The sequence below is a fragment of the Micropterus dolomieu genome, linkage group LG16 (assembly GCF_021292245.1).
Source record: "Micropterus dolomieu isolate WLL.071019.BEF.003 ecotype Adirondacks linkage group LG16, ASM2129224v1, whole genome shotgun sequence".
Taxonomy (NCBI): Eukaryota; Metazoa; Chordata; class Actinopteri; order Centrarchiformes; family Centrarchidae; genus Micropterus; species Micropterus dolomieu.
In genome coordinates this window covers 6,212,127-6,233,251 of record NC_060165.1, presented here as the reverse complement: position 1 = coordinate 6,233,251, position 21,125 = coordinate 6,212,127, and the positions used below count along the sequence as shown (strand labels likewise).

The window sequence follows — 21,125 nt, the reverse complement described above, 5'->3', positions numbered from 1 at the left end:
GCAGTTTGTTCTCGTGTCTTCAGCCTTACTCGCCGTGTCTCGTTGTTTCCCTGCTCAGTTTTGGATTCTGGTTTTCACCCTTTTGGATTTCTGTTGGATAGCCTTTGTTTTGGGACTCTGTCAGCAGCCACTCAGTTTGTAAGTGTGCTCGCCTTTTGTTTGTTTATTAAACCACTGAACCATACCTGCTCCGCTCTGTGTCCTGCTTTTGGGTCCTCCAACCTGCTCCACCCTGCTCCACACCACCGATCGTGACACAATCACATTTAACAGAAGCATAAAATTCTTCTTAATGGTAACTGTTAAGATTAGTTTATTTGTTAGTCACCACCACTAGCTTAAGAGCTTTAGCCTATATGATGTTAGCACTACATAAATTAGCCTAGCGGCTAACGGACTTTTACTCTCCTCATAGCTTAACAGATTACATGTATTATTCATAATACTCACCGCTGGTGAAGTCACTGCATCTCCCGACACAACACCACGGTTGAATTTTCACCCTGAATAGCATTTTTGTTGAAACAGCAGCTGAAAACAGCAGAGCAACGAGCTGCTCCGTGTGGAAGCATTTACCGTAAATACTCGAATAGGAGTGCACTCCAGATTTAGCTGTGGCTAACTGAATATGGCTCTCAGAAACAACAGCTCACTTTCCTGCAGTTCTGTGTCCGTATAAGTCGCTAATTGAAAACTCTGTAGGTCAGAGTGTCCACATGAAAAGAGAAGGAAGACATGGCTGGTAGTGTCTTCAAACAGAGTTGCTAAACACCTCAGCGCACTGAAGGAAGCCACCTGACTGTGTGAGGAGCAGCTCGTTGATGTCTGCAGGCAGAGAAGGCCTGGAGCTCTCCCGTCTGACTGGTCCACCAATAGGAGAGAAGTTCACCCCTTGAGACACAGCCCCTCCTCATTTGCATAATGAGGCAGAAATGCATACAGAAATGTAAAAAGGAAAGGCAGAAATAAATACCATGGGTGAAAATAAATAAGGTAAAAAAAATACAAAGGAAGAATAAAACAGACAAAAATATTAAAACACACACATAAATAAATACATTTAAAAAATAAGTAATTAATAAATAAAGTTGAAGATTATAACGGAGAATAAATAAATAAAGTAATTATTACAAAGGTGAATAAGTAAAGAGACTAATTAAAATATATACATTTATGTCTCCTTGTATAATTAAATTACTACCTACATTTATTTATTTACTTTATTTTTTTGTGTATTTAATTGGATGCTTATTTATTTATTAAGCATTTATTTATTTCTATATTTATTTCTGTCTGTGTCAGGATCGGTCCTCCATAGTCATGGACTGTCTATAACGAACACCATGTTTGACCATATGGATGCTCATAAGTGTACGTGGTACCAGAGCACCCTAGGTCGAAGATCGATGATCGATTTTGTAATCGTTTCATCTGATCTGATGAGGCCGCATGTTTCAGACACTCGGGTGAAGAGAGGGGCGGAGCCGTCAACTGATCACCATCTGGTGGTGAGTTGGGTCAGGGGGTGGGGGAAAACTCTGGACAGACCCGGTAAGCCCAAACGGGTGAACAGGGAACGTCTGGAGGCGGCCCCTGTCCGTGAGATCTTCAACTCAAACCTCCGGCGGAGCTTTTCTGGCATCCCTGTGGAGGTTGGGGACATTGAACATGAGTGGGCAATGTTCAAAGCCTCTATTGCTGAAGCCGCAGCGGGAGGCTGTGGTCTCAAGGTCTTAGGTGCCTCAAGGGACGGTAACCCTCAAACACCATAGTGGACACCGGTGGTCAGGGAAGCCATCCGACTGAAGAATGAGGCCTTCCAGGATTTGTTGTCACGGAGGACTCAGGTGGCGGCTGCAAGGGACTGACGGGCCCGAAGGGCTGCAGCCTCTGCTGTGGCAGATGCGAAGCAGCGGGTGTGGGAGAAGTTCGGAAAAGACATGGAGAAGGACTTTCGGTCGGCACCAAAGTGCTTCTGGAGAACTGTCCGCCATCTCAGGAGGGGGAAGCGGGAAACCATCCAAGCTGTGTACAGTAAGGATGGGACCCTGTTGACTTCAACTAGGAAGGTAATTGTTTTTTGTGATGTATTTATTCCGCATGTTCATATCACAATGACAGTTAAAAGCAATTTACTGGTCAGCATAAGACACCAGAAACAAAAGACAGAAAGGTCACATAGCAACCATAAAATGTCACTACACCTTCTCTAGAATTACAGAAGTCTTGTATAATCCTGCACACAAACAACAGACCACACAGACACAACAGAGAGTGAGAAAAGAAGAGACGCGACTGCAGCTGAAATATAGCTATTGTTAAGTAGCTACTAGGCTTAAGTAAAAATGAAATGAAAAAAAAAAGAAATGTTTGACAATTTTTAACTTGACGTGTTTTTATTTATTTATACTGATATTCAACATATTTGATAACGTTGGAGCAGCAGAAGAAAGAAAGACTGTGTTAAAGCAATAGTTTGGCGTTTTGGGAAACAAACTTATTAGCTTCCTTGCAGAGAGTTAGATAAGAGGATTGATGCCACTCTCATGCCAACAAGTTGAGATTAGATGGAGAGTTCTGTGCTGTAACTATTTCTTGACGGCCAGGCGCAATGACTTAATAGTTACAGCACGTATCTCCCCATAAAGCCACAAAGTGATGTTTTTACATTTCGGTATGAATTAAACAAACGAGGTATGTGGTAATTAGTGAGCTTTGAAGGTCTTGTTAGGCATATTTTGGAGTCTTTATGCTATGCTACATTAAGATAATCAATTCCTGCCTCTAACTTCACAGTTAAGGCTGAGACATAAGATGGGTATAAATCTTTTCATCTAATGTTCAGACGGCTCTTCTCGCTCTCAAGGGTCACTTCCCCTAAAGTATCTTTCTCTCTCTGTAGATACTGTTTTTTTTTGCTCAGTGACCTCTTGTGGTATTGAGCCCTACAGAGATGCAGTTTCATTAGCCAAGGTTTACGCCATAGACACCGTCTATAAAGATAGATGACATGACAGCTCTCCAAAAGTGAAGCCTAAACCTCTCTACCTCTGTGGTTAGCAGCAGTATATGTCATCAACCCCCGTCCCCTCCATGTTAATAAAGTAAGTACAAATCAAATACATTTTTCCCAAAGACGGTCTCTGTCATTTTAGGAAATTCTTATCACGCTGATGTTTCTTCAAGTGTTTTCTGATAAGTTTGGGATTGATTAATTGTTTGGTGTTATAAAGAGGTGTTCGCATCATCAAGCTGAGGCCTGCTCGATGAGTCGGCTGAAGTGTATAGGCAGGACCTCAATAGCGCGGTTCCAAACCCGATCACTATAATTCCATTGTGACCTATATTTTGTATTAAAGTGCTAGTACTGTACATGTGTGTATATATGTGTGTGTCGGGGAAATGACAGTGGCCACATCTGGCCCCTTCAGACGCATCCATCAGCATCATTAAACACACGCACACACACACACACAAACACGCACACCGATGTACTCTTCTGACATAACGCTACCATGGCAACAAGTAGCTGACAGGTTGGAGAAAGGAATAAAAAAAAATCCCCTGAAGCTAGACTTTCCTGTCTTCATTTAAATCCATAAACACACAAATGCACGCACACCCACTCGCATTCACAGTCAAGGAGTCAAATTTAGATGATTAAATATGGAAATTACATTTCATATCTCTGATTTCCACTTGCTTTTTCACAGTAGTGCCAGAATGCCAGAAGTCTGCTGATGCTGCCAGTGTAGCAATTGTTATCAAATCCACATGGGAGACTTTTAAAGCAGAGGGCTTGCAATTCAGGAAAATCATTACTATATATTTTTCTTCTCCTTGTTTTTGTCCTGTCTCTCCCCTCTCTCTGGATCTGAACCATGAAAACATTTAAACAGAGTAGGTCACATCACAAATATCTATAATGTTTATCACAAACAATAAAATGCTAATTGCAAGTTCTATAGGAAGACATTTGCTCAATCACTTGCTTAAAATCTGTATTCTCATGTTCAGCTGCCAATTTAATATATGTTCATTTGTAAAGTGGTCAAGATGAAAATAATCCAATTTGGCATTATTATTTGTCTAAAACTCCAGATTTAATTTATTTTGATCTATGAAGTAAAGCTGTAACAGAAAGAGTAAAGATGTCTGGAAACATTCTAAAGAAACTCTGCAGCAGCTCTGCAGAGCAGTCAGCTGTTCAAGTGGTCAAGGCAGAAACCATTTACACCTGGCGTGGTTGCTGCTCTTTCTACCACAACACGCTGAACAGTTCACCTTAACCCTCACTCTCGAGGGAAGAGATGTGAGACGAGAAAGAAGGAGAATGCATAGAGGACAAAGAGGAGAAAGGAGATACAGAAGCACAATGGACACAAAGGTAAGAATGCAAAGAGCAGAGAAAGGTGATCAAAAAAAGACTGAGGAGAAGAGCGTAGGAGACAAGATGGGGAGGACAAAGGAAGACACAGTGAAGACACAAAGGAGACAAAAGAAGGAGAGTGGATGTGGTTTTGTGTCTGTCCACACACACACTGATATACTGTACAGATGTGTGTTTCATGCAGATATACACAGAAGTGCACATAGACAACCCTACAGTGCTGTGTCTCTCCTCCAGCCTACGCTTACACCAATTAAGCTCCTTTGGATGGCACAAACACACACACACACACACACACACACACAAACACACACACACAGAGCTGTTTTCACCCTCTGTGAAAAGGTTCTGCACTGCTGAGCGAGCTAACTGTTCAGAAAACATGCAGGATTATTAAATTGAATAAAACAGGGCTTGACTTTTTGGGGGGACTGTCTGCTCCTGTTTGCATCACTGCTGGCAAAAATAGCTGAATATGTATCAAATATTAAAAGCAAAAAACGGCTGCTGGGTTCGTTTAACCCACAGTGGCGCTTTTGAATCTGAATCGGTTGAATAGTTTACTCTCATTTCATGCATCGAGGACCCTCTATTTCTTAAAATGTTTGATTTGTGGATTTAGATACATTACTGCTGATTATTTGAATTACACATTAATCTGTTGATTATTTGTATTTATATTTATTGTTTTTATTTTATATTATTTGAAATCCCTTTCAAATGAGAAATAATTTTTTAGGCAAACACTAACATTATTAGTGTTATGAGATACAGGTGACATCATATTCATTTAACTATTTAAATATACATTATAGGGTGGTAATGATTCTGGATGTGTCAAACCAACTAGCAAGGAGACTGACACGTACAGCTCCCGAATGAAGTTTGAGGTTGTTGTTGTTTTCTTACTGTGACTAACTAGGGTTTATTTCTCTGAAACTTCAATATCTAATGGAGGATTTACAATTAGAGAGCAATTGTTCTGTCCTAGCTGGTGTCCTGTGTTTCATCAGTATCTCAGTTTGTAGTAAAACTCTTTGATTATAACACAGCAGACTCCTGAGCAGAGAAATAACAATAAGAATTGTTCCTTTGTGTGAGAGGAATCATTTTTATTCTGCAAAATCAATGTCTATAAATGCATTCATGGGTACACACGCACACACACACACACACACACACACACACGCACACACACACACACAGAGACTGGCTGACATGAAGGAGTGAGCCTGAGGCTGACAAGATCTAAGCTACTAAATGAATCTATTATGAATGGCAGAGAAAGGGCTACACACCCACACTCATCGCTCCTCCAGCAAGATATATGTTAATGATGGACTGTCACACACATCAGCAGCCAGCGTATCTGACAATCAGACCTGTCAGATCATTAAAAAAGAAGCAAAACAAGTCGGGGTATGAATCAGAGGACCTGTATGCTCTTCATGTGACAACTCCCTCCAGACGTGCGAAAAAAGTATCTGGAGGAGGAGGCGACCAGGACAAGACTCTCTGCATGGAGCTACTTAGTTAAATATTAAACAATGGCAGACTGGTTCTCTGATTTAATGTGTATCAATATAAATAATATATGAACAGGTTACCTAAAAAATAAAATGACACAAAACTTATTTAGACAAACAACCTGTGCTCTTTCAGCTCCACCAACTGAGGGTTACCTTAACCAATGAGATTACTCTTGCCTATGAGTAAAAGTTTCTCTAACTTATAGCCCAATCACCTGTGACTGTCATAAAAGATTGGATTTGTTGACCAGGTTGATAAACACGAGAGTGCTGTGTGGCATTTAATAATATTCTAGCATAGCGAAGTCACCACAGTTCACACAGTTACCTTTCATGTCCGTGTCGGGCCGCCAAAGTGCAGAAATTACAGCAACTGAACCCTAAAGAGCGTGTGTATGCAAATAAAGGAACACACATACACACCTCTGCATCATTACCTCATGTCTGTCTCCCACAAGGCTCCAGGAGCAGCCACACAGACTCAGTAACAACTGGAGCAGAAGAGCCGCCAGCCTAAAGTATTTGGTGACTAATAGAGCAGTTGAGAACATAGTGGGTGGTGAATACATGCATGTACACAGAAAGAAAGAAAACAGACACATCACAGCTAGCTGGTGGAGACGCACTCAGAAAACTGGGATCAAAGCTTCAGTGTTTTCCTCTTGTCACAGTGGAAAAACCTCTACAACAGCTGTTAGACCCTCATGGGACACAAAACCTTCCTCTAATTGTGATAATAAAAACGCTTGCTTGAATGCTTAAAAGGATTAAAATCAATTCAGGTTAAGGGCTTCCAGCAGATAACCAATAATACACTACATTTCGCAATAATTATGTAACTACATTATACCCACTACAGGATGGTGACAGGCGGATATCTGGCTTGCAAATGACTACACCAATGTTGTGAGATTATAACATTTGTTGAGTACATAATAAATGATCTGAATTATTGTGTGTGTTATGATAAATCAATTAGTCAGCCAAGGTTGTCCGTTTAAACCTAATGATTCTGCAGTACTAATGCAGGATAGATAAATGATGTCCTTAGAACTACTGCACTATTTAACCAAGAGTTAAAACCTGATGGTTCATATCGATGTTCTGTGGTAAGTAACTTTTTGCAAATGGCTTATAATGTGGTTTTAATACAAACCAAAAAACAAGTAGTAGTATAGTATATAGTATAGCAATATACTATCACTACAGTATTCATATAAATACTTGTAGTTCTGTTGTGATATTTTGAACAGCATCCTTTGAAAAATGTGTTGCGTCCCATTGCATTTGCCTGGAAGAGGAAACTCTGGATTATCAGAGCGCACTTTTACACACAAACACAAACACTTACATGCACACAGACACACATAACAGATGGGACCCTGGGGGTTGTCTTCCAGGCAGAAGGATCGGAGGGACCCCCTGGAGACAAACCAGAGAGGAATGACAGAGACAACACAGAGGAGGACCAGGAATTCTTTCATGCACAAACATACACAGCATACCTACAGGTTTATACTTTTAAATAATTATTATAGCTACCAAGACTTTAATTTAGACTGAGTTAAAAAGCAAAATAAAGAAACCGAGCTGGCACTGGGGTAACTGATGACATTTACTAGATGAAAATATAAATGTGGAGAGCAACAAAAACCTCTTGACAGACTATTAGCAGGTATAAACAATCTGACAGGTCGAATATGATTTATAATATGTATCAAAAGCACACTTAATTAAATAAACACAGAAAAGCTTCAGATTGTGATAATTTAAGTATTTTAAATTTGCTCTAATATTTGTTCCACAAACTATTCTGCAGTTCCTCTTAGCTATAGAGAGCGTTTTAGTGTCTTTCAGCTTTTTGTTTTGGTGCACAACAGCACACAACTGTGCTGTTTTGGTTCATTCTCACCACTCTCATTAATTTGTAGCCACAGCTGCTCAGCACTCAACAGCAGACAAAGTTAGCAAGCTGGTGAGCATGGAGGAGCATTTAGCAGCTAAAGAGCCAGATCTTTCCCTCAGGAGTTGGTGAAAAAACAGAACTTAAAGGAGAGTGGCTATTGGCCAGAAACAAAATGCCAAATTAATGCTAATGTTTGACTGTGCTATCACATTCAACATAAAAACTTTATAAGGTGACAACATGTCAATGTTGTGTTAACAGCTTGTTGCTCTGTCCTCAAGTGCCCCCAAGAAATCAACTAGCACACACCACATACACTCAATAGATAACAAAATGGCAATAAATACTGAACAGTTTTACATTGTGAAAATGAACTTGCACTACCAGACTCTGCACAGGAAAGTAATTGATCTGATTGGGGGCTAGAAGTGCTGTAACTGAGAATGGAAATTTGAACACTTACCTCACGAAAAGGACATGATAAAGTACTCTTTTTCAAAAATACTGGTTGGTTTACTGTGAATTGTTTAATCTTCAACCAAGTCCAGTTGCCCTTGACTTTAACCTGCTTTGGATACAAAGAAAATGTATTTCTACCTCAGTAATCACGTTGTTTTTCTCTGATTTTCTTTATAAGCTACCCACAATTTGACTTTATATCTTATATCTTTTTATATCATTAAGTTTACTTTGTTACTGAATCCTCACACTAATTATGGCCTAAAACGCAGATCATCTCTGATTTGAAAAACTATTACATGCCAGCCCAGCGTGGATGACATAACACAGAACTGACTGACTGGCTTGCTGTTGCGAACATTTGTAATAACTAGCAAGTCCTCATAAATACCAATGTATGTAATTGTGTTTTCATTACGTAAAATGTAAACTTTATGCTTAAAATCATACCATCCAGCTAAATGCTTTGAAAATGTGTTTTGTAATTTAATTGTAGCTTAATTTTAAACTCCTACTCTGCCTCTCTCTTCCTTTCAGTTGAGTTTTTCTTTTTCTCCAACTCTCCGTCTCTCACACTCATGCCCTCCCTCTTTCTTTTGTTCCCCTTTATTTCCTTTTGTCCCCCCACTTCTGACCCAACTAAAAAGCTGTGCACGGTGCCTCACAATGAAGTGCATTTCTTTCACATGTTAATGCTTTTACTCACGGCTCAGTGCACAGCACAAGGCAAGAAACAGAGCTGGTCAGAAAAACAGGATTGTGTACACACACATGCACACGCGCACACATACACACACACACGCTGCGGGAATGGCTACAGTTACAATGAATCTAAATGAACTGCCACTGAGCTGCCTTCAGTTGTGATGATGCACTTCAACAGCCACCAGAGAGGAAAAATGAGAAGTATGGAGTATAGAATGAGGAAAGAAAGAACCAGAGAAAGAAAGAAAGAAATATCATGAGACGCAAAGAAAGATTACAAATGGAAGTGAAGAAGACAAGGAGGGAAAAAAGGGCATGCCCACTTCGTTGTTATTGCAGACAGGAGTTCATGATTCATGACCATTTCAGTGTATCACATAAAAAACCTATTACACTTTGTCAAACAGGGTGTATGTGTCTGAGAATTGATTGTAAAGATTTGAGAGAGGGAAAGAAAACAATCTGCAAGATGGAAATACATGTGCATCTATTGATATTCATGCTGCTTTGAGAAGGAACAAGTCTAAAAACAAAAATCATGGCTGTACTGGCTACGTGTGTGTGGATTTAGGTTGTATCATTGCATTAATAAATAAGTCCATTAAAGCATGGCTCATGAACAGGTTTCATATTAAACACTTTGGGGAAAGTTTAGTTAATTGGATATTCAAACCCATGAAAAGCAGTTATTAAGTTAATTTAGTTCCAATTGTTGAAATAAAACAAATATTGTTTTAGTTCAACCATGTTTTTTTTATAAATGTAGGTGTGACGTGTAAAGATTAAGAGTACAATTTTATATTTTCACACACTTTCTGTTAAATAAAAAAAAATAATAATTTGGTAACACTTTCTATGAAGGTCATAGCTATAATGACTTATGCATATATTTATAACACGATATAATGCGTCCATAAGACATTATAACAGTTGTTATAATCACTTATAAGCATGCATTAGGCGCTATAGCAAAGTTCATAATGCAAACAAAGACATGCTATATAACTTTAAACATTACTATGAGCTATTATTCCATTTTATATCACTAATTCTAAATGGTGACTAAAGTGTATTTATAACGAGGCAGAGTCGGTGGTTATAATGTGTTATGGAACATGGTCGGAGATTCTTGCCACATATTGATATAAACTGGTATTACTATTAGTTATAAAACATTAAATCAAAAGGTCATAATACGTTGTGAACTTTGCTATAGCGCCTAATGCATGTTTGTAAGTGATTATAACAACTGTTACAATGTCTTATGGACGCATTATATTGTGTTATAAATATATGCATAAGTCATTATAGCGATGACCTTCATAGAAAGTGTTACCAAAATTTTTAATACAGTATTCATCATCGAGCAAATGCTGGCTCTGCAGACATCATTTTCTTTTTTCATTATGGCTCTTGAACGCAGAGTCACGTTTTTGAGTGACAGAGTGGCATTAACTGTGTGTGTGTGCAGCGCTAAGCTTCTCTTTTAAGCAGCTGAGAGGTAAGGCTTCAAAGAACACTGGATCTAGCACACCAGAGAACAGCACTGCCAACTGTCTTCCCAGAAAAACTTCTAAAAATTACGTTTACCCTATTAAGTATTTCTTTATCTGAAGATCTGTACTTTGCTCAAGTTTAAGTCGCATCTGTTACAGAGTAAAAACAACATGTCCAGAGAGGTGAAAGTCCTCACTCAGCTGAGACTCAGGAAACCTACATGTTCTAAATATGTACGTTCACTGTACGCATGTCAGGGGGGGTGAGAGGTGCAGACGCAACCGGGCACGGGCAGTTTGTGAACAGTACAACAATGCAGTATAAATAAAGACTTATGTCATTATGGTTACCATTAATTTACCTTGGCAAAGATTGCAACAGTTGCATCTACCTTAATTAATCACTGATATAATGCACCATCTGGCGAGCGCGCTATGTGACACAAATCGAACACACCCACAATGCTGCATGACCAACAGGTACAGCAGTGACTTCTGAGATCATGGAAGAACTTTTACCTTCAGTGAGGTGTGTGAGGTTGTGCTGCTGTTTTAGCCAATAATCCAATCACAGTTATAACGTTAACTCAGAGTACATTTTAACCGACTTCCTTTTTACTTTTATCCAACTACATTTTTACACATATAACGGTACTTTTATGTGAAAAAATATTCAAGTAGTCTTTCCATCCCTGCTGGATTCTCAAAATGTCCCTGTAAGCCATCAATACTTATTTCTGAGAAACACTCATGGATGAAAAATAGTAAAAGTGTAATGTTTATCATTACTAAGATCAATAAATCAGCCCATGTTTGCATGTGCACTTTTATCTGATATGGGTCTAGTGCACCTGTTCCAGGTACAAGTTAACAAGTCATCTTCTCAACAACAACTTCTCAATAAGCCGCTGCTCTAATTTGCAATTAGAGGAAGTTCAAGCTAGAACACAATGATATGAGCTTCAAATGACACGTGTCAGTTATCACCAGCAATCCATTTGATGGGCAGGTTAATAGCTCTGCATTTATCCCACTGATGACCTGCTGAGCCTGATCATTCCTTCTGATTCACCCTGACCACTAAGAAGCTAATCTCTCCCTCTGGGACCATTACTGTCTGTCTGTGTCCACTCTTTGTTTCTGGTGGACCACAGCTTAGCGCAGCGGGGGCTTTGTGCTGAGTTAGCTGATGTCATCTAACCATATGGTCCGAGGCAGATCAAGGTTGTCTCACGGGGGAGATGTTAACAGATAATTCCTTCAATTTATATGATATTCAGACTGTACAGACTGACATTTACCAGTCTAATGGAACTGTCCCTTGTACTGTTAGTATACAGTACCTTATGGCTCTTGTTTTATTCTTATTATTCTTATTATTATATTGTGATTGGCTGAGTTATCCTGTTGGTCACTTAATATCTGTAAGATGCCCTGTGTGACAACAACAGCAACTCCAATACCACTTACCTGTACATCGTACCTTTTGTAGTAGTAAGTATCGATCGCTATATTTCATTCTGGATTTATTCTCTTACCTGCTATAATGGCCTGTTGCCACCTTTTAACTAAATCTCTGCTCATGCACGCCCATAAAATCCACTTCTTGTCAAAAAAAGCCTCCTCTGAAATCACTGAAAATCTCTTGTCATGTGGCAAACTGCTTATGTCAACACACACACACACAACAGTAGAATATCTTTAACCAATACCAGAGGAAATAAGAAAAACAACAAATACAGACCTGAGTATGACCACTCAATATCTTCAGGGAGTTTCCTCAGGCCTCTGACCAGCGGCTCTGTTGCTACAACTACAGTAGAGAGAATAAGAAAAAGGTTATTAGTGTAATTTTGCATTATTAAAAACACACACAAACGCACAGACTGACAGATGAAACAATGGCCAGCTGCTGTGTGACTTTGCCACATGATTAGTGACAGGCTTTTCCCATCATTCAAAGGATACTATCTAGCCTGCCTGGAAATAGACTGACTTCATTTAGTCAGAGAGGAAAAGTAAAATGTCGCTATCATATGGTGATGTCACTTGCTCTGTGTTGTACATATTCCAGCAGAGTGGAGTGAGATGAGTTTTCTGTGTATTACAGCCAATGTTGAGACGGCCTGGGACACCCATCTTATTCTGAGTTCTCACTTTCATTTGACAGTTTTGGGCAAACACTAACCTTTGGTCTCACTAATACACACACACACACACACACACACACACACACACACACAGAGGGTATCAACACCATTGGTCATCACCATATAGGAGACCACTTTAAAGGGTGCAGGAGGGAAGTGCATCACCATTAACATTTTTCTCAACACACACACACACACGTATGAAGTCATAGTTGGACAATTCAGCCCAATTGATTCTCTGTCCCTCTCTAGTTGATTCTCTTGCTCCAACACACACAAGGACTTTGAATAACACACACACACACACACACACACACACCTCTCTCTTCCTCATGCTATTTCTACTTAAGTCTCTCTTTCTGTTTTCACTTTCTTTGTGCTCTCTCTGTCTTTCTTCCACTCTTTCTCGTCCCACTGACAGAAATGAGTCAGTGATCTTTGTGATAGTCAATAAATTAACTGACAACAGATCATTCATTGTATCCGTATAATAAAACATACACATGTTGCTTTTTCATAGTTGGCATGGACACCGAGTATATTTTGTAATCATTTTGTTTGTAACAGAAATGAGCACTCGTGTCAGATGGATAATGTCAGCAACATTAACAGGTGTTACTTGCTGGTGGGAAAGTTGTTGATCCTAAACCCCCAACATTAATGCACTAAACCTGCCAAGATTGCATTCCCATTAAGGTGATGTACACTAAAATATGTGCTTCATATTTCGAACATAAAAATGATGCTTAGACCAGAAATGGCATAGGTCCTGTGATCAGTGGTGTCAAAACTGGTACAGACAGGCTACAGAGCAGGGGCCACATGCTAATACAGATTACAATATCAAAACTCATAGTAAAGGGGGCTGGTACATGATGCAACATAAATAAAAATAAATAAAAGTAAAAGGAATAAAACAATACATCCTCTCTTTTTTAATCTTTCACCGCACACAGAAAAAAGAAAAACCTATCCTCCAAGAAGAAAGCATTGTGTGATGTAGATTAAGGTCATGGACAACTACCACACCCACTACATTAGGTCGGTTCTTGTGGCATAGTATAGACGCAGTATAATAAAACACTGGGTAAACGGCACATGTGTGACAGTTTTATCTGTGTTGTTGAACTTGTGAAGACATGCAATGCAGTGCATCCACTCTGAAAACAAAACCCTTCTGTATCGTGTGTAAAATCTTCTACATCAATGAATATTCAACAAACCCTGACACAGATGCAGCCACAGGGGGGTTTAATGTTGTACTTCACACTTGTTTAACTCACTTTTGCATCTTCCCCATTTTTCCCAAAAGAGAATGATGCTAAAAGTAAAAAAAAAATTCATCTTGTCTTTCTTTTCTGCTTTTGGAGGTTACAGGAAGCTCTGCTGACTAGCTGGATGAAGAGCTAAAAACAGACTACCTGTGGATTAAAAAAGTTGTTAAAAGCCTGAGCAGTGACTCATTTCTCAAGCTTTAAAATGAATTAAAATGACATGTAATCACAGCTTTCTTGGTGAGGCTTCTTCACCTATTGATGAAGTTCATTCTTGAACGTGAGAATAAGTCCTTTAAAGAAAATCCATTTGGAAATACAAAGTTTCATACACATATTCCAACATGTATGTAATGGAAATGAGAAACGATAAGAGTCTAGAGCACACTATGAGAGACTTTATTGTGCCATACTGTACTGACAGGAACGACAAATACTAGACCAATACATTATAAAGTGAAGACGATTATGGCCTGACCAGACTGACCTGACCACATGCAGCTTGCTATTGTGTAATATGTGGAGGGTGAAAAGAGAAAAGGATTTAAAAAAGAAGAATAGGATGGAAAAAGAGAGAAGAAACTTTTTACAAAAAAAATAAAAACAGGAACAGGAAGACAAGCAAATGTCTAAATGTCTGTTAAATTGATAGTACTTCTAACCCCAATACATTTATTAGTTCATTTATAGCCTTGTTTCCCAGCGTGATGTGTGCGTGAGTCTACACTGTCATTCAGACAGCAGTCTATAAATTCAGTGTATTTGATGATTACATTCATGTTAGCACAAAGGAGGAAAGACTGATGAGAGAAATGAATGAAAGCAAGCAAAAGGGTAGAATGGAGTCAACTGCGGGGTTGTAGCATCAATAATGTCCTCGTTAACATCACGCTGTGATAGATTTAAATGTAATTTGCCCATGACAAACCACCGCAACACACACACAACATACACTCTAAGCATCACCTGCTGTTTCAGTGTGATTTTTGGGAACAGAATTTCCATTTGGAATAAAAATGTGGAATATATACACACAAATAGCACCGTTCAAACGTTTTAGGCGTGGAAAAATGCTGTAAAGTAGGAAAGCTTAAAAAATACACAAGTTAACAGTATTATATTTTTCAATTTAAAAAAAGTCAATGAACAAAATAAAAATCTACATCTAATCAATTTTTGGTGTGACCACCCTTTGCCCACAAAACAGTTAATAACTATTATTACTATGTAGCTTTTCAACATTGTTGCATGTTTTTTTTAGAAATGATAAAAGGGCAGCTGCTAATGTTTGAGGGACATTTTGGGATGTAGGCAACTTTCACATTTCTAAAGCAGTGGTGCTAAAGAGGCGGTTGCTGTCAGTCAGTGGAGGCAGCAAAGGAATGAGGTGATGAGACAGTATTGCACAGGTGAAGAGCCAGGAGCAAAGAGACTCCGAGCTGAGCTTTAAGAGCACAGCAGATAGTGATGGGACTTCGTCGCTGCAGGCTGGCCATGCATGAAGCTCACAGCTGAATCACTGTTATTATTCCACCCATCTGCACTCCATCTGCTTCAAAGATCAGGTGACTGCAGTGGCAACAAGAAATTTCTATGGATGGTGTTTGATTCACATAGGAAAGGTCAACAGAAATGTAGTTTTCGAACAATGCTCTGCTTCATCGTCACACATTTATATGCCTATCGTCAATGCCCAAATCAAGTGCAGCCCATGAGAAAGCTTATGAAATATTAGAAATACGTAACAAAACGATGCTTCACCACAATCTGAACTATGCCCTGTTTATTAGCATGACTGACTTCACAGCTGTCAGTGTGAGACAGAATAATGAAGCCAAAGGAAAGGCCAAATGAGGATGTGTGTCAGCCAGACACTTGATAGTCTCACTGGAAGCTTCTTTCATACTAAAGTGTCCGCACTGAGGATAATTTACTACAAGGGCACCACTTGTACATACATATATGTAATTTGGACAAAACATGTTGAGGCAATGCAGAAGGGAAGATCATTAGCTCTCGCTTATCAATCAGGTGGATATTAAAATTATGGCACAGGACTTATCTTATAACCATGTTCATTAAATTATGTTGTGGGTAGTTCAAGTCACTGACTGACAAATGGCGAACAAAGACATATTTTCTATGATACTAAAATATCATTGCTGATGTTTCTGAGCTGGTAATCTGATTACTTCATGTTATGTTATTTTATTTTCCCAAATCTAATGAGCAGAATTTTGGAAAATTATTTATTTACATTTGCAATCATCTCTAGCTGTACATCTCTGGGCCAGTTTTGTTTTTTTTTAAGAAATAATTCATTACATAAATGCCCTGCTTTTTACACTATTTAATCTAGTTTTTCAGCAATTGAAATTTAAGGTCTTTACCTCTCTATATGTAGATAGATAGCACTTTTCAGTATTTGTGGCAGGGTCTGCTATTCCCGCCCCGGATTCAACTTGCCTACTTTCCAATGAGGGATTTACAGGAAATCATGCACGGTTAGTGGTGTAATTAGTTAATGCTAATGCAACCCCAACCTTTTCTACTGCTGATACTTCACAAGAAAAGCACTTAACTGGCAAAAACACATGGTGGCTTTTATTGTGAAGCAGTCACAGAAATTGGTACTGAACACAATTGAGGAGCAAGAGAGGTACACTAATTGTTCTTATAATGTATTTCTGAAAAGTAGCTGCTAAACAAATGTCTGCAGTGGTATTCAACCACACTTACTATTAAGTGTCAACTACAACTGAAATCTTAAGGAACACAACTTACAAAAAACGTGGAGCAAGATCACAAAGGCAAGGGTCATGAAATTGCAACCTTCTCCTCTTACCCTCCAGGGAGGCTAGTGTGTCCCCTCAGATCCTCTTACATCAGTCCATCACTTTAAGCTCATTCCTGAGTGATCTTGCAATGAAGTGCAGTAATGTACTGTTTTGGCATATCAACTTGGCCTTGGCCTTTGCACTTCTTCAGTTAACGCTTTCTTCTGTTTCCTAGAACACCTTTCAACGACCCAGAAAAAAGGAGCATGAACTTGTTTTGAATCTTCCATAGATTTATGGGCAAAGAAATGTAGCTAGCTGGTCTACTGCAGTTTGTGAACCTTTTTTTGTTTGTGAGTGTGTATTTCACCACTGGTGATTCAAACTCTTCTGGCTACATTGAATCCAAATCTAATAGTGCCTAGTTAGAAAGTAATTTTTTTTTTTTCTTTAACTACATGCAGCACCAGCAGTTTTTTGGGTGGGAGGCGCTGCAGGGAGGATTCGCTGAAGCCGGCTCTGCGTTGTCTGTGTTAGTGTGATCTGGTCCCAGCTGAACACTAATGAATAGCACCGTGTTGGGTTACAGGACTCCTGGGGCTGATTTAGCCCGAATCCCTGCAATGAGGGAATCATTCATCGGCTGCATTTTCACCAACACAAACTGATTTTTAACAGTAGATGTGATTACTGTTGTCCTATTAAATGAAGCCCTGTGTTCCTCCAGGGACAGAAAGCCTGTGTGTTGAACCCACAAGAGTGAAAGTATCTATGAGGTCCTGTGAGTTCATCCATCTACAGTTTGAAGGGTTAGGTTTGAAGGCTGATAAACGGGCAATATGCAAGTTCTCCAGAAAAATGACAGCATTACGATCCTTCAGCTTCATCAGCTTTACACAAACAATATTTTAAGCTGATTCAGTACAAAAGCATGGAGTAGCAAAATAGAGGTAGTAATGGAGCTTAGATGAATGGTCTCTAATTTGTTAATGCCTAGTAGAAACTTGTCAATAATCATGACCATTCATGTATAACGAGTTCAGCAATTCGAAGGTTTACTGTAGCACATCAACCTTTTGTTAATGTGCCGCTCCCTCTAGGCTGTGATTGGACATTTACGAGCACATTAGTTGACACAAGTTGAACAAAAAAGTTGACACAGTTGACACAAGTTGAACAAAAAGCATGGGATATAGCTACGTAAATAGCCAGCTAGACAAACCCAAACCTTGCTTATTTTATACCTGCTGTCATTTGTCTTATGCTTCAGCTGCTAAACCTTACAGAACTGACAACTGACTGAGATCACTGACTGGTAATGGCGCCAAATGAATAATTTGTTATTTTAAAACATTTGGCGCAACAGTAGCATCAGCCTTAAGGGAATTCAACCTCTTCACTCTCAGTTTTTCAGCACCTCCTTTACATTTCTCCTTTTATCAGTCCAACTCAACTCCACTTTTTACCTTTTAAGAAGAGATTTAAAAACAGACAGTGAAGATGCCTGTCTAATGGGCAGAGGTAGATCACAAGGGGGGTCCCAGTGGTGCCACCAAAAACCACTTCTTACTTTCATCAAGACATTTAAGTAACAGCCCGACAGTTTCGTTCTTTTTAAGAGGCACATAGATCTGACCATCGTCCCCGTAACAGTGGAATGACATACCATGCTTCCTAAATATGAAACCAAGCGGGAGCAAATAAAGATGAGAAGAGGGCCTAAAGTTGAGCCCTGTGGGACCCCACAAGCGAGAGGAGCAGAGAAGGACACAGAATCACCACAGCTGACACAGAAACTTCTACCTAAGTAGGACCTGAACTTATATCGGTACCATGGTCATCAAAAACAAAACTGAAATACAGTATATCAATGAAGTTTTTGTCAACACATAATGAGCAGCATTCCTACAGTGAACTACAACTGAAACTGCTGTTAAATATCTTTTGCAAAGTGAAAGGACAAGACGACAGCTGCCATAACTGATAACTGATGAGCATCCGACATGTTGACCTCAGTGTCACTCACTCACACACTCACTCACACACTCACTCACACACACACACACACACACAGGCACATACCTCCAGGGGCCAGACTATAACTTATATAGCATTCAGCTGTTTTGAGTGTCAGCTGGTTAAATTAGTACACTTGACTTCTCTCTCAGTCACTGTCTCACCGTTTCTGTCGCCTTACTCTGTCAATCTGTCATGTCATATTAGAAACTATGCACAGGCCCATTGATTAACGAGATGGTTACACAAAGACAAAGTAGAGAGAATCTATAACTTGCTATCTGGATGGTGAAGATTTAAACTTAAATGTTGATAGGACAATGTACAGCACAATTATTTACCCATCTAATTAAATGTCCATTTAATGGCTGGGACAATCTCAGCCATTTAATTACCCATTTAATTAAATCCCAACTATTTAATTACCTGTGGAGGAGATAAAGACTTTTGTTCTGTGGATAAGGAATAAGAATTGTGAAGTTCACTCTCCATTCCCATCCAACAAGTAATAAAATATATATTTAAATATAGAAAATGTCCACACATGCATAAGCTCAGACATTTAGGGACCCTTTTTGGTCCATTTGTGTCCTGCTTTATATGCTGCAGCACGGGAGACGTCTCCCATTCATCTCCTCTGTCTGACTGAATGAACGAAGCCTCACAGTCCAGCAGCACAGGTTATGAGTTAATGAGATTAGGCTCCTTATTAAATGGAGGATATTGTTTCTGAGTGCTAAACAAATAGTGCATTGTTCCACAGGGACACGACAGCATTTAAGCTGCAATATAAAACCCTATCAGAAAACGTTATCACTGGAATCTGTGTGTGTGTGTGTGTGTGGGGGGGGGGGGGGTGTTGCTGAGTGTGTTGTACTCCAATTGTTCTGGTGGGAACAAGGAAGACAGCTTTGTGAGTGTGGGTATAGTAAGAGGTGCCCGTGAGAATTTGGGGCCCTGTGTTGGAGGTGGTAATACAGTTGAACAGCTGGGGGGTTAAAAAACCCACACATGCGCACACAGACGCACGCGCAAGCACACATATAGTGTCAGGTAACACCACACGATGTCCAGCCAGATGGGGTATCATAAATTCCTTTGCAGCTCTTTGACTCCAAAAAAGTCTAATAAAACCAAACTCTTCTGTTATTTAAAACTCTGCTCAGCTTTTACCAAAAAAACAGAAACTGCTGACAACCGGAAAGTGATCGCTGGTCAGATTCTCCTGGGTCTCTCCATGACAAAAGGTTTAGTATATTTCAGGCTAATAGACTGGAGTTTTGTTACTAGATTGGTGTATTGGTATGACATTTATAAAGCCAGACCCATTCTTTGTCCTTTGTTTATTGTAACAATTTATACTGCGTTATGCTGGTGGTAAAAATAGTCACCCGTTGCAGAGCGAGCTAGCACATGGATTATAAGAACTCTTTTATAGGCTAACGTTACGTGTTATTGAACTTCGTATGTTTCATTGCACTGAATTGAGAATGTCTAAACAAAACCAGCAGTTTCAGATTCCCTCGTAAAGCAAACATTTATTTTGCGATAGTCTGACGATGTTATTTCAAGTAAGCTGCTCTTACAAATACGCCATCGATACTGTAAATCAGTTTAACTAATTGCTTGCCTCAACGTTACATCTACTTGACTCGAAATGTACATTAAACTGAATGCGGCATTGTAGACACTATGTTGTCATAATGCATTGCATTTAAACAGAAAGTTTCATACACAGAAAGTGATAACAGTTGGTCCTAGCAAGCTGGACATGCAGTCTGCCAAAATATGTCCATAATGCACAGATGATGGCCTCCAATCAAGTATTTAATTTTGTGTATACTTCACATCATAACTAATAACAGGGGTGAATATGGAGACGTTTCTTTTTCCTAGCAAAAGTTATAGTGGGATACATAGTATTTCAGACTTTATTTTTCAACCTGCCAGAAAATGTATCCCACCTTTATAACGCACAGATGATAGCCTACTATCAAGTATTTTGGTTTGGGTATATTTCACATCATGACTAATAAATTACTTCACACCTCTATAACGAGAGACATGTGCGTCGGAGGGGGGACAGGTAACAAAGGTAACGTAACAAAGAAACATAACTAACTTGCAAATTAGACAGTGTGCAGGAGTTTTCTTTGTTACATCATGACTAATAACAGGGGTGAATATGGAGACGTTTGTTGTTTCCTAGCAAAAGTTATAGTGGGATACAAGATACAAACTGGGGTCCAGTCGTCTAATACACTAGAGCTTATACTGTTCATTAAGCCTTACAAAGAAGTGTTGCATCAAAGAATGTACTGTAACTTGAGCTAAAGTTAACAGGAATGTTGTTGTTTTTTTAATAATGTAATTTAATAAAACTATCACTAAGTTACTGAAGACATCCTGTTACTGAAACATAC

General features: G+C 39.2%; 1 protein-coding gene across 5 annotated transcripts in view; it reads right to left on the bottom strand.

Annotated features, from left to right (window-relative positions):
- The window catches only part of ptprz1b (protein tyrosine phosphatase receptor type Z1b), an 85,042-nt gene that overhangs the window by 40,113 nt on the left and 23,804 nt on the right, over positions 1 to 21,125 (bottom strand). For all 5 annotated transcript variants that reach the window (XR_006828539.1, XR_006828540.1, XM_046072036.1 and 2 more), the window contains exon 3: positions 12,230 to 12,298. The gene's annotated coding sequence lies outside the window, so the exon portion shown is untranslated. The remainder of the gene's footprint in view (positions 1 to 12,229; positions 12,299 to 21,125) is intronic.